Here is a 23,827-nt window from a genome sequence, read left to right on the forward strand (position 1 = left end):
CTAACATTAGGCACCTAAGTGACTTATCCAAGGCCACAGAGACCAAAACACCCACCCCCACCCCACTTCAACAAGGGGATTCCACTTCTTGGCAATGGTCTCTGTTCTCTAGAGCTGGGGTCGCATTATTAGGGGCATGGTCTCCTTGGTCTTTATGGCTCCAAAGAGTGTATAGAAGGAGAGCAAGGAAAGTCTAAAACTGAACTCTGAAGTTTTATTTTGTGGGAGTGTGGCATACATATGGGATAGGGGATTCTATCTGAGAACCAGTGATTCAAAGAGATTTGGGGGTCATAATGGATAAGCAGCTGAACATGAACTCATGTTCATGTGGCCAAAAGAACTAATGCAATCCTGGGATGCATCAATAGGGGAATCTCGCATAGGAGTAGAGAGGTTATTTTACCTCTGTATTTGGCACTGGTGCGATCACTGCTGAAATACTGTGGCCAGTTCTAGTGCTGACAATTCAAGAAAGATGTTGATAAATTGGAGAGGATTCAGAGAAGAGCCATCATTAAAGATTAGAAAACCTGCCTTATAGCGATAAAATAAACAGATTGAGCTCCTTGAGTCTAACGAAGAGAAGGTTGAGGTGACTTGATTACAAGTCTAAGGGCTTGTCTACACAGACAGCACTGCAGCTATGCTGCCGTAGGCTTCAGTGAAGATTATGTCGATGGGACATTTTCTCTCGTCGTCTTTGTTAATCCACCTCTGCGAGAGACAGTACCTATGTCAATAGGAGACGCTCTCCTGGGAACATGGCACTGTCTACATGAGGGGTTAGATCAACAGAACTACGTCACTAAGGGGTGGATGGCCATAGTATCTCCATGGGGAACAAATATTTAATAATGGGCTCTTCCATCTAGCAAAGGTCTAACACGATCCAATAGCTGGAAGCTGAAGCTAGACAAATTCAGACTGGATAGGAGTAAATATTTGACAGTAGGGGTAATTGTTCCAGTGGTTAATTTACCCAGGGTCATGGTGGATTCTCCATCACTGACAATTTTTAAGATCAAGATTGGATGTTTATCTAAGGGATATGCTCTAGCAATTATTTTGGTGAAGTTCTATGACCTGTGGTACACAGGGGGTCAGACTAGATGACCACATAGATTCCAAGACCAGAAGGAGTCAGTGAATCCGTAAGAAGGGAACTGGACTTGCCCCCTTTCCTCCTCCAGTGATGACCAAAGTGCTTATAGCAAGTTTTCAAGGGGCAATAAAGATGATGCCCTGGATCCCTGCAACACCATTTTCACAATCCATTACCCGACTTATTATTCAAATACACAGAGTTCCCCCGTGCTGGGGCAGCATCGCCCATCGACACAGAGCTGGTTCAGAGTTCTTACAATAAATACCAGAAGAGTTATGAATCTTGTGACGTCTTCTAGCCCTTTCAAGCTGACAAACTGTTCCCCAAATACTGCTGGAAGACTGATAATTTCTCATTGCTTGTCCTGGGCAATAGGTGTGCCCCTCACCAAATAGGCTTACCACTTAAAAGCTTAATTGCACCTGTGGTTTAAACATTATCCCCAACAGCACTTGGGAGTATTTGGATTTGGGCATTCCAGGTGTGGGACTCAGGCCTGCGTTCACAAACAGAGCTGGGCAAGCAGGAGTGGAAGCCGCTGGTAAGAGCAGGTTATATACACCAGAGGGCAAAGGCGGGGTGGGGGGGGGGGAAGTGTTTTTGTTTTGATCAGATTTGGCTTCACTTGCATTTCCAGCTGGGTTTGGGTAATGTCCACCGCATTGTTTGTGACTAAGGGCAGGTTTCCTGGTCTCAGATTTCATTTCCACAACAAAAAGATGAAAGTTTGAACCACTTGTACAACTTGGGCGTTTGCAGCCAGCAACGGTAACTGCACAGCAAGCACACTCCTCTGTGCTCCTTCATCCCACAGGCTATGTGAAAAATGGAGGAAGAGGAAATAGCCCAGGTCTGACCTGGATTACAACTTGCCATCCTTCCTTTACAATCTGACGTTTTACAAAAAGGTTAATGCTCCAAGATTGAAGGCACACTCAAATGCTTCTCTATAAAACCTTTTTAAAAAAACCTGCAACCTACAGAGGCAGTCCTCCTTTTCTCCCCTCTCATTTGGCAGATAGGGATTCCTATACCCCACAGTTCTTCTGGAGAAGACCACAGAAGATCAAGTTCCTTTCATTCACTCATTTGTGGACCCATTTAGTCCATGCTATGTAGACATGCAATGCACTCCGTTCCCAGAAAAGAGTTTGTGCTGCTTCTTCGGACACGGTGGGAGAAAACAAATAAAGTAGGCCTTGAAACTAGGTACATCATAGTAGCCAAACTTAGAGCCAGGGACCAGGAATCAGCAGGTCTTAAATTCTAATCTCTGTTTACAGTGACTTACCATATTAACTCAAGCAGCGCACAAACTTTCCGGGTCTCAGCTCTGCAGTCTACAAAAGGGAGAAACTATAGGGTGTTGCATGGTTTTAATATAGCTCAGATATGGGGAGCTTGCCCCTCTGAGGGTGTCTGAGCCCCTGTTGTTACTGCCTTTGTGTACTCCAGGATCTGGAAGGACCATGCCCACCTATAGGGGTCGGATTCCCTCCTTACTCCCCCGCCATATGAGCTCGTTCTGGGGGAGCCTACCCTTCTGGAAGGGTCAGAGGCCCCATCCCCAGCCAGGATCTGCCCATTTGAGTGGGGGTGCAGAGAACAGGTACAGTTCATCCATATCATAGGCTCTAAAGCACACGAGAGGGATGGAACACCCAGAGAGATGAATGGAGCAGTTCACATATCTCACTGCTGTTTCAGGTTGTATTCATCTCCATGGGGTGTTCTCATTCAGCTCAGACCATCACAGTGTGAGGAATGGGCCACTTCGGACCTTTCAGAGCCTCCAATGCTACAGATGCCCAAGCAGAGGAGCCTTTTCCCTCCATCGTCCCTCAAGCCCTCCTGTTTAAAGGACGATGATTGTAAGGGCTTGCCTACACTTAAAATGCTGCAGCAGTTCAGCTGCACCGCTGTAGCATTTCCGTGAAAATGATACCTAAAGGAGGTGTAGGTACTCCACCTGCCCAAGAGGCAGTAGCTATGTCAAGGGGAGAAGCCCTCCCATTGACATAGTGCTGTCTACCCTGGGAGTTAGTTCGGGATAACTGCGTTGCTCAGGGGTATAAATGCCTGCATGGATTTCCTTGAAATTTGCTATGCTTTGTGGGAGTGCAGGGTAGGGTCACTGACCCACATTTGGAGTCAATCGAGCCAGGGGTTCCGGAGATACAATCCTGGAGAAAAAAATAGACATTTTTGAAAAAGTTTCTAGGGTTTATCTTGTTTTGCACGGAGCTGAAGATCAAACTGTTGCTGTGATGTGTGTCAGAATGGTCTCCAATCAGTCAATTTTCACCCGAGGTAGTGCATGGTACCCACTAAGTCTTTGGAAAACCCAAATTGTGAATGGTATTTAAGAACACGTTCACTTCGCTTGCACAGATGTGCAGTCTGGAAGGACTGAAGTGTGCATGCGCCGATAAAGAAAGAACCATTTCTATGCAGCCACTTTGTGCTTGCCTGCATAATCCAAGGGAATGTGCTGACACAACTGCCCCAGTGAACACCTTGCCACTGATGTTTCTAGTCCGAACCTTTGTACCTCTGTCCAAAGAGGGAAAGTGGCCTAGGCAACTTCTCTCCCCCCACCCTTTTTGTCTTTTAACAGTGTTAGACTGAATCCTTTTAGAGTAGCAGCCGTGTTAAGTCTGTACTCGCAAAAAGAAAAGGAGGACTTGTGGCACCTGAGATTGAATCCTGTGAGTGAGTGTGAGCAGGCTACGCAAAGAGCTTGGACACTGTAGCAACTGTGTGTTAAAGGGGCATAGCTGAAAAGAGGGCAGAGTTAAGATTGTATCGACAACCTTAAGTGAGCATTTCCTGGTTTTGAGAAGTTTTAAATTTTCCTCAACTCTGTGTTCTGCAAGAGGCTCACCTACCAGCAAGCAACCGTAACTCTGTGTTAATGTAGTTTTTTGCCGCTGAATAAATATATTTTTGGGAAGTACACAGATCTTCATATAAAAACCTGTGGCTATGGGCAAGGGATCTGTCTCTTGGGCAGGGTAGATTGATTTAAATCAGCAAGCAGGAAACCCCGATTTAAATTATTGATTTTTAAATTTCATTTTGCACTGTATTTTATTTTCCTGAAGTAGGTGGATTCTTGTTAACACACGTTATTTGCAACTAAATATAGCCTTTTCACTAACTTTGATGCTTCTCTTTGCTAACCAGGAGACTACACTATATCGATACACAATTAAATTATATAGCTCAACTTTACCTTTATTCAGATTCTTACTTTTTACATTTACTATGTTAGAAAATGCTTGAAGATGCAAGAAAAAATTTAGTAAATAAAAAAAATGTGATTTGTGTCAAGCTCTATTTGGATGGAAATTCAATTCAAAATATACAAACAATTTTAATTTTTTTAAATTAAACTACCTTAAAAGTGCCTGATATATTAACTCTTTTCTTACCAAAAGATGTTTTGATATGAAAATTGATTAAGCAAAGGAAGTATGAATAGTTAAGTAACTGAACTGATAGATTCTGGCCACCCTGTCCTTCAAGATTTTAGAACTAGTAGATCTTACCCTCTCACACCTAGTTTTTAATTCATAGATTGGAAGAGGAAAACAAACTTTCCTGCAGTTTCAACTCTCAGTTGGTTTCCTCACTTTTTTAAATGAGCTGAACTAAAATGAAGAAAATATTCTCTGCATCTGCGGGAGAGATGACTGTTAAAAGCTGGTTTCGCTCTTTAACAAGTGTGGTTACAGGTGTTTAGCCTGTAACTTCCAGCAGCTCAGTGGTTTGATTTTCTTCAAAACTTGGCAGCAAAAGTACTGCTTAATTTTTTTGTATTAAATTATTCTAATAGATTATAATAAAAGTGTAGGCCTTAATGTAGGTTGTCATAATTTTCAAATTTAATTTTAAATAGGTTTATTGAAAAAAAACCTTTATTTAAATGAAATCTAATTTAAGTAAAACTGTAAGGGTTTTTTTTTTTATTAAAAATATGATTTTTATCCATCCTGCTCTTGGGAATAGTGAATTCCATGCATGGATCAAAGAGGGCATGTAGAGCTAAGAGAGACAGCAATAGGAGTTGGTTCTGTGTTTAAAAAAAAGAAAAGAAAAGAAAAGTTAAACTAGATATCCTGGAGACGGAGTATTGTCTACCAGGTTACAGCAGCTTTCAATTAAAGTTACATTTTATCCTTAGGCAAAGTTATACAGTATCTCTCTAATATTAGCGGGGGCACATTTTCAATCATGTAGATCTTATTCCCCACACACCACATTAATAATAGAACAACATTGTGAACATCGACCAAATCAGCTGGGAAATAAGAATTTTCTCTTCCTTCTCCTCTAAAGAAATATCCCTCCTCTAGAAATATCACTGAGCAACTGGAGTTAAAGGGGAGGGAAGTGGGGTGAAAATGCGGGGGGATGTTTGCTTCCCAGTAACGTGTACAATAGTGTGGCAGGAGTTCACACACAGTATACGTTTTTGCGCAGCATGAATGACTGAACCCCCCACCCCCATCTCACACATATGTTAAGGCTCAGCTTCTGCTTTAAGCCACCATAACCAGAACAGAAGTAACACCAACATACTGTTTTGAACATGCTTCAGAAAGGTCTCGGGCTCTGGCCATGACTCTCCGCGAGTATTGCAGTCCAATGACAGAGGCAGCATTAGAATGCGATCTACAGCAGAGCCTCTCTCATCCCCTACCCTGCCTGGGAGGCATGTGAGAAGGCGGCTCTTTGCAGCAAGTCTCCGGAATGCAGTATGGCCCCAGGCAGCAAGAGTGGTTTCCAGAGAGGCTGTTTGCCAATTGTTTCTTGTAGGGTCCCACAGCTCTATTCTTTAATATTAAAGACAATGGGGATCAAAGGCAATGGAATCTGTGCCTCTCCCAGCCCAGCTCCTGGGTAAAATTCTGAGCCTCATTAGCAGCCTTACCTTGCTGAAGAGGATTCCTATTCTAGGCACGGAAGACAGTTGTTGGCAGCCAGGCAAAGGAGACCTTGAATAAAATTGTCAAGAGTCCCTGTGTAATGTAAAAAGAAAAGGAGTACTTGTGGCACCTTAGAGACTAACCAATTTATTTGAGCATGAGCTTTCGTGAGCTACAGCTCACTTCATATGCATCCGATGAAGTGAGCTGTAGCTCACGAAAGCTTATGCTCAAATAAATTGGTTAGTCTCTAAGGTGCCACAAGTCCTCCTTTTCTTTTTGCGAATACAGACTAACACGGCTGTTACTCTGAAACCTGTATAATGTAAGTTCCTACATCACTTTAGCCTGCTCCGCACTGCACGGTTAGGTTGACGTAAGCTGCCTTGCATCAACCTAGCTGTAGAAGTGTCTCCACTTAAGTTTGGCTACCGCCAACATAAGTGCCTCTCTACAACAGGTCTACACTACAGACCTATATTGGTATAACTCAGGGGGGAGGAGAGGACAGGACAGTTATATCAACCTACTCCCCCCCACCCCCCATAGACAGTGCCGTGTCGATGGAGAGCTTCTCCCACTGACAGAGCTACTGCCTCTCAGGGAGGTGGATTAACTATGCCAATGGGAGAGCTCCCTCCCGTGGTCATCGCAGCATCTTCACTTAAGCGCTACAGCTGCATCAGCGTTTTTAGCGTAGACCTGCCCTTAGCGACACCACCTCCCCAAGCAGCAGAGAGTCAACGTGGATGTAGTTAGGTCAACGCAGCGTCAGTGTAGACACGGCATTGCTTACATCAACTGTTGCTGGCTTTCAGGAGCAGTCCCGCAATGCCCCGCACTGACAAGACAATCCATACAAGTGCTCCTGGTGAGGGACACGCACTACCGACATAAGGAGCCAAGTGTGCGCACGCAAGCGATTTAATAACTGCGGTGACTGTATGCCGATGTAAGTTAGGTCCACGTAATTTTGTGGCATAGACATAGCCTAAGAAAGTCATGGGGACTAATGATACTAAGTCACATCTGAATCTGAATCCTTCCCATGCCATCACATTTTGCTTAGGGCAGTCGTCGTCACTAGTCAATCCTAGAGAATCTCCTAGTCAATTGCGATCTCTTGCAGTGCAGCCGCTAAGGCAGGCTTCCTGCCTGCCCTGGCCCCACACCACTCCCCGAAGTGGCCAATGTGGCCCTGGGGACGGAGGGGCAGGGGTCTCCTTCCAAGCGCTGCTCCTGCCTGCGAGCACCACCCCCGAAGCTCCCATTGGCTGGGAACAGGGAGCTGCGGCTAATGGGAGCTGCGGGGGCGTTGCTGGAAGAGAGGCACGGTGTGCAGAATCACATGCCCCCCACCCTCCAGGGGTGCGTTGGCCCCTTCTGGGAGCGGCGTACGGCTGGGGTAGGCAGGGAACCTGCCTTGCTGCGCTACCAACCAGGAGCTGCCTAAGGTAAGTGCTGCCTGGCGGGAGGCCGCACCCCAACCCCCAGCCCCTCCAGGAGCCAGCAGCCCAAACCCCCTCCTGCACCTCAAGCCCCTGCCCCAGACCTGAGCCCCTCCTGGAGCCAGCACCCCACACCCTCTCCTGCACCTCAACACTCTGCCCCAGTCTGGACCCCGTCCTGCATCTGAACTCCCTCCCAGAGCCTGCACCCCTCACCCCCTCCCAAACCCTTACCCCAGCCCAGTGAAAGCGAGTGAGGGTGGGGGAGAGCGAGTGACAGAGAGAGAGGATGGAGTGAGCAGGGCAGGGCTTTGGGGAAGGGGTGGGGTAGATCCTAGGTTGTCCTTAAATTCAAAAAGTGATCTTGGGCATACAAAGGTTGGAGACCACTGGCTTAGGGCATGAACAAGACCCCACCCTCTCTCCCTCCCTATCATGTTGTTTGGCAGAACACCTACTTTGTGTTTCTATAAACATAACTTTTTTACTGGGACAGGTTAGGCTGGAGGGCCAGTTGGCTGCTTTTCCGGTGGTCCCTACCCTTTGACAGTCCTCCCTAGAGTTAAAGGTCCCACCAGCATTGCTTTAAGGGTCATTTAAACACACAAGCCTTCCTGCTGCATCTCATGATGTAGTACCCAGGGAAGACCTAAGTCACTTAAGCACTTTTAAAATGTTTAGCCTGTATCCCTGCATACAAGCTTGCTAACCTCAACCATGCTTTTTGGAACAATGCTGGAATGGCTTGTTGCCTTGTACATTTGCTATTAAGCTTTCACCCCTGGTTCAGGTTCATGCACTGGCTGTATATACACTAGGAAAACTGGGACCTAGATTTTATTAATGGTGGTAGCAGCAGTGGAAACCATGACGTAGACGTGACTCAGACACTTCCAGTTGCATCATCTAACTGCTTAGAACAGGTCCAGAAAGGGCAGCGAGGAAGAATGCACATGCTTTTATGTTGTTAGCATTCGTGCTACAGCAATGGTGGGAGATTTTCAGAAAAAACAAGCAACAGGATCATTACTGTGGATACTGGATGTTCATGACCTGGGTTAAGAACTGCTTAGTGTATCCAGAGTCCATGCTGCCTACTTTTAAACGCCTTCAGAGTCAAGGGTGGTGTTGTGTCTAGGTAGTGGCATGTTATCTAAAACATGGAACTGGTAGCAGCATCTCACTGAATCAAACCCCAAAAAACCAACACCTTACACAGAAAGTGGATGGTTAGTCAGCTTTTTCCAGCTGACTTTTGCACATCTACCGTGATAACTGACTGAAAGGCCATACTCAAAGAGCAGTTATCAATGGCTCATTGTCAAACTGGTAGGACATATCAATTGAAGTCCCACAGGGATCTAGCCTGGGTCAGGTACTAGTCAATATTTTCCATAATGATGGATGAAAGAGTAGAGAGTATGCTTATAAAATTTTCAGATGACACCACAGTCAGAAGAGTTGCTAGCACTTTGGAGGACAGGATTAGAATTCAAAATGATCTTAAATTGGTCTGAAAAATCAACAAGATGAAAAAGTCACTAAAGAGAAGTACAATATTTAGGGAGGGGGAAAAATCAAAAGCTCCTATGCAACATAGGAAATAACTGGCTAGGCAGCAGTACTGCACAAAAGGATGTGGGGTTATAGTGGATCACGAATTGAAACAGTCAGTCAATGATGATGATGCAAAAAAAAAACCACACACACCACGCAATATGTGAAACAGGGGAAATAATTGTTCCACTCTACTCAGCACTGGTGAGGCCTCATCTGGAGTAATGTGTCCAGTTTTAGGCTCCACATTTGAAGAAGGACATGAACAAACTGGAAAGAATTGGGGGCGGGAGGGGGGGTATGTTTAGAAAACATGACCTATGAGGAGAGGTTCACAGAAATGGGCATGTTTAGCCTAGGGAAGAGAAGGCTGGAGAGATGCATGACAGTCTTCAAATAAATAAAAAGCTGTTTAAAAGAGGACTGATCAATTATTCTCCATGTCGACTGAGGCTAGGGCAAGAAGTAATCTGCTTAGTTTGCTGCAAGGGAGATTTAGATTGGATATTAAAACTTTTTTCCTAACAGGTTATGTAAGGAGGTTGTAGAATCTTTATTATTGGAGGCTTTTATGGGAACAGGTTACACTAACTCCTGTCAGAGATGGGTCTGGGTATACTTCATCCTACCTCAGTGCAGGGGGATGGACTAAATGACCTCTTGAGGTCCTTCCCCAGGCCCAGATTTCTGATTTTATTTTAAGAGAAAAACCTAGCTTCCATGGTGGCTTATCCCTCTCACTGAACAGCAGCCCCCCCAAAAAAGTCAATTTGGAAAGTGTCATATTAGAGGAAATTGGATACACTATGCCCCTACATCTGCCCCCCAGAATTCAGTTAATTGGCACCCAATTCATCTCCATATCTCATTTAAGGGCTCAGACATGAAGATACATTGCAAAACCAGAGCATGAGAGGATTTACATTTTTCCCCCAAACAAACTTCTTTGTAGCAGCATCTAAATTCCCTCTGGTGATCGCTAAAGGAAGGGCACAACAGCCAGGGAAGTGTACTTGGACATCAGTCCGGTACTGTGTCAGGGTTAAGGTGTCCAACACTGACCAAGAGGCACTAGATTCTAGTAGCAGGCAGGAACAACTTTCCATCTGTCTTAGTTTTAGTGAGTTAAACATCAGCTTTTGATAAAGAACGTAATGTCCTAACCTTAGAAGTTTGCTCTTCTCCTTGATTTGGAGTTTTTCCACAGAGCAGGTGTTTTTCCCCCTGTACATGTATCTTGTTTCCTCTTATTCCATCTAGGCATTTACAGCACCCATCACTGGGGTATTCCACCTGCCCTCTCTAACTACTTAGATACATTCACAAAGAAAATAAACCCAGACTTAAAAAAAACCTGTCAGTTATGTCAGCTGAAGTTTAATTAGGATTAATTAGTGGCAAAACAATGCTCTATCTACAAAGTCTCACATTTATTTATAAAAAGCAAAATTCGCCCAGGTCTATAATACAGGTCTTGGGCACAGCAGCACTGTAATAAAGTTGCCTGGCACAGTGCTTACTGTTGACTTTCAACACTACTTTTAAGCATTTAGTTGCAGAAACATCAAGGATGATCCATCTCCAGCAAAACATGCTTCACCTGCATGGAGAAGTCCCATTTTGTAAAGGAAGGGACAGAGCCACTGCTTTTCATTCAGAACACAACTGGAGCCTACCAACCAAGAAAGTGGGTTAGGATTAAACCACTGGAGTAGGGGCTGGGTTGCCAACTGTCTAATCACACAAACCCAAACACCCTTGCCCTGCCCCCTCCATCCCCCCTCTCTGTCGCTCCCTCCCCCCCACCCTCACTCACTTTCACCGGGCTGGGGCAAGGTGTTGGGGTGCGGGAGGGGGGGTGCAGGCTCTGGGCTGGGGCCAAGGGGTGTGGAGTGGGGTCTGGGCTGAGCCTGGGGCGGGGATGCAGGGTGCAAGCTCTGGGAGGGAGTCTGGGTACGGGAGGGGGCTCCGGGCTGGGGTACAGGAGGGAGTGAGGGGTGCGGGCTCTGGCCAGGCAGCGCTTCCCTCGGGTGGCTCCTGGTCAGTGGTACAGTGGGGCTAAGGCAGGCTCCGTGCCTGCCCTGGCCCCACGCTGCTCCCGGAAGTGGCCGGCATGTCCCTGTAGCCTCGGGGGGGCGGGGCCTCTGCCCCTGCCTGCAGGCATCCCCCCTGCCCCCCCCTTGGCCTCAGTTCCTGGCCAATGGGAGCTGCAGAGCTGGTGATTGGGTGTGGGGGCAGCATGCAGAGACCCCCTGGACCTCCGCCCCAGGGACATGCCAGCTGCTTCTGGGAGCGGTGTGGGGTCAGGGCAGGCAGGGAACCTGCCTTAGCCCCGCTGCGCCACTGGACTTTTAGCCTAAAATCTTCCAGTTTGGCTTCAGTAACCTCCGAGAGATGTAGAGTCCAATTCTGGGAGATTCCTGGCGAACCCGAGAGGGTTGGCAACCCTAGTAGTGGCCCTACTGCTCCCTCTAGCAGATCCCTGCTTTACAGGCCTATAAAAAAGGACCCAGAGACTATTTAGGTCAACTCTCCAAACCACACAAACATTGCTGAGCATCCCTTCCGAGTGCTCCCTTGCTGCTCCTGTCTCCATGCTGCAAAACATCTCCAGTCTTCATCTGAGTCAAAAACATAACAAATAGCGTGTAGGTGTCCAATGTAGAAAAGATCCCAAATTGCATCAGTGGGATAAAACCTCAGACCAAGAAAGGATTGAAAGTCTATTTCAATACCCCTGACCAAGGCTGGAGTCTATCTGTCCCTGCTGGAAGAGGTAACTAATGGGCATTCAGGAGGCACTTGAGATTTCGACATCAGAAGTCGAACAAAAGCTGAACATGCTGTGGTCGACAGATGGCCACTGATCACTGAGGCTCAGACTATTCTCAGAATTTCGAACTTGTCACTTCCCTTAAACACCAACAGTTCACAGTTTTAAATACAAGAACAGGGAGAGGGGAGAAAACTTAAAACCACCTGAGTCAAATACCAAGAGCCTTTTTGATTCACAGTGCTTTAAACTGCTCAAAGACCAAAGATTAGTCTAACAAGAAATTCCTCTTTATGAGTACACGGCAGCCCAGATGACAAAAATTAAACTGCCACTCAGCCCTAGTAGAAATTCACCTATCTTTCACCTCCCACTGACATCATTAACATGCTACCGTCAGCAATAAAGAGCAATTGAGATCAAACACAAACGAGCAACACCACTCTTCCTCAGGTCTCCCCCTAATGGGTCAGAATTTTTGGCTGGAGCTGGTCTTTTCCTGATAGGGCGATTTAGTTCACTTTTCAGTTCGTGCCACTGCTATGATACAAAAAGTACAGAGCCAGGAAATCCCATGTTCACACCAACGCAGTCCTTTTCATTCACACCTTTTAGCACATGGAACCCAACATTAGTCATCTAAATGCAAAAATTAATCCGTTTTAAATGTGGGTTTGGGCACCTATAATCAAAAGCCTCCCCTGTTCCCAAGTTCTGAGGCCCTTTCTTAGATTGGGAGAAATTTTTTATAAATCTCTCTACCACTTGATTTGTACAATAGTTTGCAATACTATTTTTAAACTGCCAGTAACTAAGCTAAACCATGGCCTGAAACACCAAACCAACTGCTGTCACAGTCCAGAAATGTCGGGGTTTTAAAACTCAAGTCTAGTCCTGTATAAAGGGGCTGCACACACGTGTCAATCAGCCACTGTGGCAAAACAGAGGCGCTCAGGCTGAGATTTCAGAATGGCACAAACTTTTTTTGTGGGGAGAGAAACTGCCAGTCCCCTAACACATCTGGAACACCCTCTGAATTTTCAGAGTAACAGCCGTGTTAGTCTGTATTCGCAAAAAGAAAAGGAGTACTTGTGGCACCTTAGAGACTAACCAATTTATCTGAATTGTTAGTATTGACTCCGGGGTTGGTACTTGGAGAAGCCAGATGCTACTCCATTCTAGTTTTGTTTATCTATCTCCAGTTTCACACAAAGTGACACTTTTGGTAGTGACGAAGAAAAGAGGGAAAGAAACCAGTTATATATAAGCTATACAGGAGATAGGTATTGTATGAATGAGAGTTTTTACAGACTTAAACTGCCTACACTCAGGGCTTGTCTACACTTACATTTTATAGCGCTCTAACTTGCTGGCTCAGGGGTGCGAAAAATCGCCCCCCTGAGCAAGCAAGTCTGAGCGCTTCAAAGGCGCTAGTGTAGACAGGGGAGCTAATCCTCTCGTGGAGGTGGATTACCAGGAGCACCGGGAGAGTCTCTCCCAGCGCTCGTGCACGACCACACTCGCACGTCAAAGCGCTGCCGTGGGAACACTTGGAAGCTTCTAGTGTAGCCATGCCCTCAGTGTCCTGAAATTCTTCAAGAGCTGGTCTGACATTTTTACTTCAACCCGTATGAGGAAGCATCATGAATCCCCATCCTCCCGCTCCTAGCATCAGAATAAAAAGGAAAAAAGGAAAGCACCTACATGGTATTTATGCAGAGTGGTAAACAGACAGGTGATAAAACCCTGGGGTGTCAAGGCAGCAAAAAGCCCTGGCAGGAGGGCTGATATTGCCATGCGTTTGGATGCTCAGCAAAAGGCTGATAATTAAGAACACAGACCTAACCCTACATGATATTGCAACAGCTCAAGTACTGTTCTGAAGCAGGTAAACTAATATTGCTTGTACCTGTTCCAAACCACATATTAATACATGGCTTCTGTTTCTACAAAGCCTGCTGGCAGCTCTCCTGGAAGGAGCTCCTATCTCCAAGACGATCTTGCATTTTTGCCTGGTTTCTGAAAAAGGATCTCAAATAAGTGGCTGGAGCCCACGGTTTTGGAAACCCCACTGTGTTTATCTTTACTGATAAGCCTGCAATCTTGGCTGGGAGTGCATCAGCCCGTGTCTGCAGCAAAACCCTCCTCTAGCCAATGCCTTCTTACAGGAAGGGGTCTCGGCCTGGGCATTTCATTTAACCCCTTACTGGTCTGTGAGTAATGGTCTTCTGCATCAGTGCCTTTGTAAAAAGGGCACAGACAGAAATAACTCCATTGAGTCAAACCATCAGATCCAATTAAGTGGGTTTTAGCCCACGAAAGCTTATGCCCAAATAAATTTTTTAGTCTCTAAGGTGCCACAAGTACTCCTCATTTTTGTTTTGTTTTGTGCTGATACAGACTAAGGTGGCTGCCATTCTGAAACCGGTCTCCATTGAGTCAATCGCTGAGAGCCCTTTGGTTTTCTGAAGCTGGAGAACTGCGCAATGCCGAAGTGTAGTTAGTAGGTTTGATCCTTTGATAGGGGACTGAAGGTCTGCTCGTGCAGGTTTCTTAGTACTTGAGCGTTCCATCCACATACACAAACCAAGGCTAAATATCAAGAGTCCCTAGGGACTTCCCAAGGTTGTGATGCCTAGAGCTTGGGCAGCTGAATGCTACAAACAAGAGGCTGTTCTGAGAGAACAGTCTCCACTTCTTCTCTTCCCCACTCCCCCCCTCCAGTCCCCTTTCAACACACATGAGGTGGCCATCACCAAGCTGTTTTCAGTTAACCATGTGCCTTGCCAGAGGTGTTTTTTTAAATGGTGTTTTCAAAAAGTTATTTTTATTTATATTACGTGCATACAGTGAACCAGGCTTTCAGAAGCAGTACAAGCCTAGAGAGGGCCTTTGCACTCATGAGCTGCTGCAGCCTTTATTCCAGACACACCTCTTGCCAGGTGGAAGAGCATTTACTCATTAACTGATCCATAGAGAACCACTTTCCCTAGGTCTGCCTGTCCCCATATCCTAATCACATACAAAGAAAATAGTACAGCAAAAGGTACTACCTGTCTCCCCACTGCTCTTAAACAGACACAATCAGCCGACTGGAAATTCCAGCTGAAACATTTTCATCTCTGTTTTGGAGCAATACAGTGGGTCCTGGCCTACTAGTCCTCCAGCAGAAATGAGACGCCAGGCAAAGGATTATAATGAGTCTACTGGAATTTCCATTAGAGCATTACATCTCGGAGGGACACAGCGCAATAAATAGAGCTGGGAATGCTAGCCGGTCAGTGTTCACATGGCCTGGCACTCCTTGAGCTTGACGAAGACAGCAAGTTTCTTCAGCAGCGTTTGCATGGGTTTATTTAACTCACGTGACCAGTTTCACACTTTCTTACTAAAGGAAAAATGAGAGCACAAAATTGTTTCTGGGCAGCAAAGCATGCCCATCCAGAGAGACACAATTTTACTTGAGTGCCGATCCAAAAAAATAGTTTCGTGTGCAACTCTGCTGGTTTTGCTTTCACATCCAAATGCAAAGCAGCTAGCAGAATTTCACTGTGCAGGTCCTCATAGCAATGGCTGTAAGTCGCACATTTTCCCCCTCACCCTTGGCTTGTCCTGCACAATCTAAATAAACCTTTGCCAGACACAGCCTTTCAGATCACAAAATAAATTCCTAGAACCTGAAAAATGACTTTCCTCTTCTGAAATGATCCAAACTGAAGCATTTTGTCTTAATTGTACAACAAGTGGCTTATAGCAGTGATAGAGGAGTGGAGATGTGCTACAGAAGTAAAGAAACAGGAGGGGGCAGGCTGATCCAATTGCTAATGCCACTCAAAGCCCAGAAACCCTCACTGAAAGGGTCAGCTGCATGCTAGACTGCTTCTGGACAGAAATGGCTCTGCCATCCCCTGGCCTCACTCTTGCGAGGTTCTGAACAAGTCTGTGCGAACTCCAGTAGTCCTGCATTTGCCCTCCACTTTATTTCAATCCATTGGAACCATGAACGGTACAGCCATGTGCGTGTGAGTACAATATGGTTTTGGGTCCAAGAACAACAACAACATAGGAAGGAAGAGAAGGTAACATTAAATCAGTTCCAGACAGAGAAAAAGACAGCCTGTCACTAGTACATAGAAACTCACAGAGCACTCTCACATAGAAGGGGACCAGGCCAAGTGACTAACCACCCCCAGCCCATCTCTGGAGAAGTTTGATTCTGGAACTGCATCCAGATCTGAACTCCCTAGCTCAGGCCCACTAACCTTCTTGCCAGGTTGCTGGAAAGAGGGACTCTCAAACATCTTAAAGTTGTATTATTTGTTTGGATAGTAATGCCGAGAAGGCCCCCTTGGGGTGAACACTGCACAAACACATAACAGAATCCCTGCCTCAAAGAGACTATGAGCTCTGTAATACAGCTCTATAATATCAAATGCCATACTATGTAACTTAAATACGTGCATTTATATAGTTTTTCCATCAGATGACCTCAAAGCAAAGCACTCTTCAGAAGTGAGGAGGATTTATTATACCCAGTTTCCAGACGGGTGAACTGAGGCCGAGGTTAAGTGATTTGCGCCAAGGCAGAGCAAGCGAGAACCCAAGTAGTCCCAAATTTCCCCTTTCCAGGCTCTAACCACGAGACATGCTGTCTTACATTTCACCTTTATACTGTTGTATAGTAGGCCAGAAAACAATTAACCACAGGTGAGCAATAAGATCCCTCAGCTGGCATACAAGTCATTGAGCGGGGGTTTAGGGTAAGAGTATTTGCCAAGGTGAATATGCTATGAAGCAGGGCACCATTTCCAAATACAGTATGTGCTAGTTTTATATATTGTCCTTATCACCAGCATTTTTTTTCCCCTGATGGTGGCAGTGAGGTGGGGGATTGGGTGAAGAATTTCTCTAATTTATATCAATAATTTAAAAAATAAATTTGTTGAGAGACACGCCTGCCACAATGGAATATTCCACCAGGAAGAAAACTCCCCTCTCAAGCGAGTGTAGATTGCGAAGCATTCTGTGAGCAACGTCCTTAAGCTAAATACAATACTGCTTCAGAATGCTGGGGAAGCCTGGGCACTGAGTGACTGCAGAAGAATTAGCAAATCAGAAATTAAGATATGCCACCCCCAGAGGTGGATACTGGTCCTGCCTAAAATTGGCTTCTGCCTCAACACCAGAAACGGAGTTGCTGCTTAAGGTCTTGCTCCTCTCGAGCAAGGAGCTGACAAGGCCTCTCCCCCTTGTGTTGTGTTGCTTTGAGGCTATTTCACACCAGCGACCAGCAATATTGCTACGTGGCAGGACACACTGTTTATGCATGTAGTTTGTGATAAAGGGTTTAGCTGCTGGAAAACACTAGGCATGGGAGAGAAGATAGGGAGTTCTTATCTTGTCCTGCAATAGATGGTACTCAGTTATTGAACTCAAGTCTGTACTGAATGGAATGGATCAGCAGCTCCCTCCCGTTCATTGGCGAGAGAGAGAGAGAGAGAGAGAGAAGGAAGAGTTTATGCAATGATTTACTGAACAGGAAAAATATTGATGTGTCTGGTTAGAGCATCTTGGAACACAGTCTCATGAGATGACCATCTCCATATCAAGTTATTTTAAGGTGTGGAACATCCAGCATGACCAACAGAATTCCAGGTCTAGCAGAAATAAAAAAAGATTGAGATTCAGGTTAAAAAAAAAATTACAGCATGAAAAGACTTTTGTAGGAGTACAGCAAGAAAAGATTGGAGCTATTTAGTTCACTGAGAAGACATAATGGAGGTTTGCAAAACAAGGAATGCTACAGAGAAGAAAGAAAGGCAAGCAGGCACTATTTATCCCCCCCCCCCCAATAACAACTCAAAATGCATTTGAAACTGAAATACAACACGCAGTTAGCCTATGGAACTCATTGCCACAAGATACAAGAGGCTGGGAGCTTAGGAGGATTTAAAAAAAAAAAAGAAAATTTAAAAATGGATGTGAATACCCAGCTACACAAATCTGAATACAAATCTGAGGGATAAAAGACCTCGTGCTTCAGTACATAAAACCAACTACTTGCCTCCTCTATGAGCAGGTTATTCCTTAAAAATTTACTTTTACTGGTCCTGTCACCTTTCTCTGAAGCATCTGGCATTTGCCTCTATTGGAGTGGATGCCAGACTAGACAGACAGATCCTGGTTCTGATCTGGCATAGCAATTCCTGCATTCCAAGCTGGAAAGGAAAGAACATGCTGGGGAAAGTGTAGAATATTAGATAGCAAGTTCCATTAACAGACAGCCCTGTTAGATAGCCTTTGCTCCCCATCAGGCCTGCACTCAGGATAGTGGGAAGCAGGAGAGCATGGCAGTGGGTAGGTTACTTCAAGAACACCAAGGGCCAAACTTGGACTTCAGTTGTAGGTGCTTAGGGGGCTAAGTTTGGCCCTTTAAGCCCCCCTCAATGGGGGAAGGGGTGCACTGGAGTAGATGTGTTACAAAAGAAAAGAAGGACCAGCAAAACGGCCATTTGCAGACTGTACTGTAAAATGCTAGATTTAAAGCAGAAATACTGACAGCGCCAGACATGAAGGTCCCAAGAGCGAGCTTAAAAAAAAAAAACAACACACCCAAACCAATCACTCCTGTGCTACGAGTGCTTCTGCAGCTAGAAAACCTAGTTTTCTTAGCGCTCCTTCCTATTAGCCTTTGGATGAGCCTTACCTCTCACAGCAGAGCGGTAGGGCAAATTCATACACCAGTTTGTAAACCTCAGGCCCAGGACACACTGCATCCACTCCAAAGGGGCATTTAAGACAATGGCCTCTGTCTTCCTCTTGAGCTAGGAGGTTCTGAGTCAGCTGAGGAAATTAGGCCCATGTCTCTGGATGAAGCTTCCCCGTTGGCTTTGGCTCCAAGCCAGATTAGCCCTCAGATTGAGGCCTTGTGAGGTGTACTCTACAGAAATTGCTACCGGATATCTGCCCAGAGCAGCATCCTGGAAAACCAGCTCGCTCATACCCCTGCTTTGCGGACACTCTGCTTGAAATCAGCTGCCATTGTTGCATTATTAGTAACTATTATCATAGCACCCAGGCACTCTAGACATGGACCAGAACCTCACTGTACTAGGTGCTGTACAAACTCAGAACCACCCCTCCTGCCCCCAAGTCCTCATTCAACTACCCATGCCAGATATCGAGCAGCAGGCACCACCACAGACAAGAGACAAATAAACCGATCAACATTAGAAGTAGTTGCAACACTAGCTAATAAAAGCCAGGAAATCCAGAACCTACAAGTAAAGATACTCTCGCTTATTGTAAAACAGAGAAAACTACATTATTGTCCACACTGATGACTGACTATTTAACTTCATTTGAATTTCTTAACTCAGTTACTATTCGACATAAATTTGTCTAAAATGGTTAGCAATATGTCAATTTAATTCATTAAAGAAGAAGAGTTGACACAGTAAACTTATTTTTGGACCAAAAAGGGCTGCATGAATGAACCAAGGTTTATTCCATTATCTCATCAAATCAGTACATAAAAATCGAATGTCTCCATACAGCAATAGAACAAAATCCTGAGTCTGTATCACAAAAAAAGTCCTCAAAAGATTGGGAATGGGGAGGACAAATTTAGCAGGCACGGGGTGACTGACAAACCCAGTTACTGTATATGTGCATTAATGATTCCCTTGCCTCTTAAAAAAATACTACTTACTGTTATCCTTTAAAGTTGTACATAGGGTTGCCAGTTTTCGTTGGATGTATTCCTGAAGGTTTCATCACATGACCATCTTTAATTCCTAGAGACCTCCAGGACAATCCTGGAGGGCTGGCAACCCTACTCAAACTTGTACATCATGGCCAGGAAAACTGCTTTTCGGAACATCTCATTGTTCCTTACTAACTTCTTTCCACCCCTCCAAAAAGGGCAGTCTATAGAATTACCCCAAAAGCTCTGTACAAGGGCAATGGTAACAAATCCATTAAGTGGAGGGCAAAACTACCATGTCTCTTGTCCTCTCAAGGCACATGTGTAACACCTTATTAACAATTAATAGGTTAATACCTTGCATTTATATAGCATCTTTGGTATACAGGCCTCAAAGTGATTTACAGAACATCGGGATGTGTTCTTACCCCTGGTGAAACTGAGGCATGCACACACAAACAAGTCAGGTGTCTCACCCAAGATCATGGAGCAAGTTGGGGCAGAGTAAAAATAGAAACCCAAGTTCACTGACTCCCAAATCCTGGATCTAACCACTTAACACTGCATCCTAAACAACGGGAGCTATGTATGTATCTAATAGAGAATAGTCCTCATCACCAGGGGTATTTAACCCATCACCCTGGCTCTGAAGCAGCTGAATATTAAGCACATTACATATCTGGTATAAATTTGTGCACCCTTGAAAAAGCAGAGCATTTGAAGCCCATTTGGAGTTATGAACACTATGATGTTACAAGGAAGAACATCCACAGAATGAACCTGTAGAATTAGAATGCTTTTACTTCGAGAAAGGAGAAAAATCCTGCTACTAATCCTTCAGACATTTTAAACAAGCCTGCTAAAGTGAAGCTCTCTCTCTCTCCTTGGCAGAGCGGGGGGAAGGGGGGAAACAAAAATCTTACTTCAACTGGGGGTATAAGAAAGATCATGAAATTAATTTAAAAGCACTGAAGTAACAAAAAACAACTACAAACAAAAAAAGTGAATACTTCACTTCTCCTCCTCCCCCACTCCCATAGCAGACAGGGGAAACAAACAGCTCACAGAGGGCAGAACGGTCAGACTCAGTTTTTAAAATATTAATAAGAAAAAAATCCACCCAGTGCAGCTTTAAAGATGAGGGCTCTTTATATTATTATAGATAGATACACACACACACCCTAGATTCCAAGGGGGATGAGAGATTTGGTGGCTACTAGCATTTGTCAAAGAACTGTAATGGAAATATTCTAAAATGCATGCAATAGTTATAGGCTTTTTCATGTCTCTGGAGGGGTGGGCATGGAGAATAGTAAAAAGAGGAATTAAATCCTGTAGTGTTTTTTTGTTGTTTTTTTTTAAGTTTTCACTTCAAATAAAGCTTTGTTTTAAAATGTATAGGGCCAGCTGTTAGTGCATTGAGCTGGAGGTCCTGGGTATTAGCCAACTAGACCCTGTGAATTGTGTTTAGTGAGAAGTTTATTAGCTCAGTAAACACCATTCTAGTTCCCCTCACCCCCAACTGTAGAAGTTAAACCATGAGAGCATACGGGACCTCGAGCACCCAGAGCAACAGTTAGCTAGATTACAAGAGCTTTTTAAAGCAAGTTACTATAGTATTTACAGCAGTGAAATCACAGCACAAATGGTAGGTAACATTTGTGACGGTGGTTATCATGTTATGGCATAGGTAAGCTAGTTTTCCTTTGGTAATTTTTATGAGGCAAGCAGTAACAAATATCATGAGGGCACTTGGCAAGGCAGGACAGAAACTTAAATACTAGTGAGATAAGTAACAGAGAGATGGGGGGGTTTGAATCAGAAAACATTCCTCGTGGTCTGTGTTTCTTGAGTGTGACCAATGACAATTCACTGTTTTAATCTGTTGGTGCTCTGTCACCAGGAGGTATGTATGGGAAAACCTGTCAAGTTCTTGTTCTGAGAACACACAGCAGGGAGGCTCAGTGCAGTCGGTTGTAGCTCAAGAGATGCACCATCAAGAATGACATCTTATCACTTGACCCAATCAGAGAGCTGGCAGAGCTTAGAAGCAGTCCGAGTAGGATATACGCATGCCAGGGACGTTGAGAGGGAAAGCAAGAACTGTTTCAAGTTCCTGGGTGACCGCATGTGTTGGCAAAGCTAATGCTACACTGCAGGATAATTAGGTTTCGAGAGCACGAAGCAATAGGCAGGGCATCTTCAGACCAGCCAGGGCTCATGACAGCTGTATAAGACATGAGTGCAGAGATGACTTGTTTAGCTGAGCAGAGAAAGCTCTTCCCAAGGTGTTCTGGACAGAAAGTGTAACTAGTTTTGACCAGCTACAGGCAGTATTTCAGTTTAGACTATGTTAGACAAAAGGGAAATCTGGATTCCTGGTCACTGAAGTCTTTCCTTGACTGACTTCCCACCCCACACCCAGCCCCAACAAGCAGAAAATGCTCGTGACCAGTAGGATATAGCCAAACACTGCAGCCTACACAGATTAGTGACTAAATAAAGGTCCATTAAAGGGAGCCTGCTATATTGGTGCAGTGAGTGAATGATACAGTGGAGTCACATGTGTGTTTTCTGATTGCAGCTTGGATTCTATGGGTATGTCTACGCTGCAATTAAAAATCTATAGGTAGCCAGTGCCAGCTGACTCAGGCTTGTGGGGTTCTGGTTAAGAGGCTGTTTAAAGGCCATGTAGACATTTGGGCTTGGGCTGGGGCCAGGAGCTAGGACCCTACAAGGTGGGAGGGTCCAGAGCTCGAATGTCTACACCGCAGTTAACAGCCCCTTAGCCCAAGCCCCTTCGCCCAAGTCAGCTAATTGCAGAGTAGACATACCTGAAGGGGTGAAAAGCAGCAAAGCCAGGACAAATAGTGGTGAGGAACCAACTCTTCAAACCCTCTAGCAGCTAGGCTCCTCGCTGTTGCCTCTCCTTTTCCCAATCTGAGGACTTCCAGAGCTGTAACTACATTTGAATCAACACCAAACAACTTGGAGAACATAACATTTTTGAACTTAGTGATAGGTGGGTAGCTGTTGTCCAGGCCTTCCTGGATGGACCTGCGTGACCAAGACCACAGCTGCTCTGCCTTTTATATTTTCTTCAACGTTCTCCCATGCAAGGAGTCAGAGAAGGACTGAGAATCCAATTGTTACATTAAAATGTACAGTGAACTGGGAGAGCATTGGTGCATTCACTACCTACAGAATTGGTATTCATTTTCAGTCATTTCCCTAGTGAGAACTGAACATGCAGTTATACTTTAGCTGCCTGTCTGAAGGGACCACGAATTTTACAGTGGGTGAAATTATGAGTTATGGTGTTTGCTTAGGGAGCCAAGACTTGGCCACTTGCAGCTGGAGACTTATTCTATAAAGATACTGGGAAAAAGATGCATAGGGCACATTCTGCGCATCCCAGAATGGCCACATCAAGTTAATGTTTGGGGTTTTTTGCCACAGATCTCCTCCAGCATAGAAAGTCCTTGGGGAAGTACTGGCAACTAGGATGGGTTATATCCAAGAGCCCAGGGAGAGGTCTACTTGCAGAGCTGGGCACCAGGAGTTCTAGATGTCCTTTCATGATTGGTCATTCTTCTTACGTAGCATCTCCTTTAAGTCAAAGAATATCAACTTTCTAAGAGACCACAAGTAAGTTATTTTCACTTAGTCATCTAGGAGAATGGGAAGATGAGTGTCAATAGCCTCTTCTTGCTCTAATGGCTTGTCTTTAGGGGGAGACACGGCTATTCTGGAATATTTCCCTGCATGGACACACTGTTCTGAAATAAAGTGACTATTATAGAATAATTAATCTACTCATAAAGCTAAATTCTACCAAGATAGTTATAGTGGGATAGTTTCTTTGGAACAGCTAGATCGGTCAATTAGACAAGGCCTTAAGACAGAATTTCAAGAGTCCAAGTAAGAGGACTGAGACACAGGGATTTAGGAAAGAGTGCATGTCTCAGTAGACAGGGCTCTGCCACTCACCTGCTGTGTGAAATTGAGCCCATTAGTTCACCTCTGTGCCTCTACTTCCCCTCCCACCCTTTGTCTTGTCTATTTAAATTGTAAGCGCTTGGTGGCAGAGTCTGTCTATTACTTCGTTAGTATAGCACCTAGCAAAAACTTTAGTGACTTCAGAATCCTAAACTAACATGGCCCTTTAGCCCCTACCTGTTTGAAGCTAAATTACACAAGATAATAATTGTGACTCTCTTTATTGAAGAAATCTCATCTTCCAAAGTAAATGTTTTCTAAGTTGTTGCTGCCAGGCTCTGTGTTGAGGACCCCTGGACAAGGAAG

At 44.9% G+C, this 23,827-nt stretch overlaps 1 protein-coding gene across 1 annotated transcript in view; it reads right to left on the bottom strand.

Annotated features, from left to right (window-relative positions):
- The window catches only part of HIC2 (HIC ZBTB transcriptional repressor 2), a 95,392-nt gene that overhangs the window by 50,714 nt on the left and 20,851 nt on the right, over positions 1-23,827 (bottom strand). The gene's annotated exons all lie outside the window — the stretch shown is intronic.

Source organism: Lepidochelys kempii, chromosome 15 (assembly GCF_965140285.1).
Source record: "Lepidochelys kempii isolate rLepKem1 chromosome 15, rLepKem1.hap1, whole genome shotgun sequence".
Taxonomy (NCBI): Eukaryota; Metazoa; Chordata; order Testudines; family Cheloniidae; genus Lepidochelys; species Lepidochelys kempii.